A 617-nucleotide genomic window follows, 5' to 3' on the forward strand; every position below is an offset into this window, starting at 1 on the left:
TGAAAATTTTCTACATAAAATTTTCAAAAACTGACATATTATTAGATTAAATGTTCAAAACCGGGATATTACTGTGTATAATTTATTTTAAAAAAGGGATGTTGCCATATAAAAAGCTGGATATGTTGCTGTTTGTTTGGATATTAATAAAATATTGCATAAATTGCATAAATAAAGAAACCTGTCAAAAAAATAAATATTGCTGTGAAACTAATCCTGAAATAAATAAATGTGGTATCGCCGAAGTAAAATCCCTTGAAATTTAAATAAAATGAATCCTTTAAAAGATTAAAATTAAAGCATTTCTTAAATTAGTTTTACTTTGTTGTTTTTAGAAAATATTCAATTATTACATTTGTAAATGAAGCGGAGTGAGACACATCTATTCCGGATCTCTGTTGTCGGCAATTTTGTCGCTGCTGCCCCCAGTCGGTCTGGAGGAGAGACGACCGGACAGAACAAAATCTGGTCAAACCCTCTATTTAACACTTTAATAATTATAATTAATCAAAAATATCCACGAGATTAAACCTCCTATAGGTGAAATCTGACAGGTTGGAGTCTGAGACGTTAACATAATTACGGATATTTGAGCTGCACTCCGGAGCACAAGGTGG

Source organism: Amphiprion ocellaris, chromosome 23, assembly GCF_022539595.1.
Source record: "Amphiprion ocellaris isolate individual 3 ecotype Okinawa chromosome 23, ASM2253959v1, whole genome shotgun sequence".
NCBI lineage: Eukaryota > Metazoa > Chordata > Actinopteri > Pomacentridae > Amphiprion > Amphiprion ocellaris.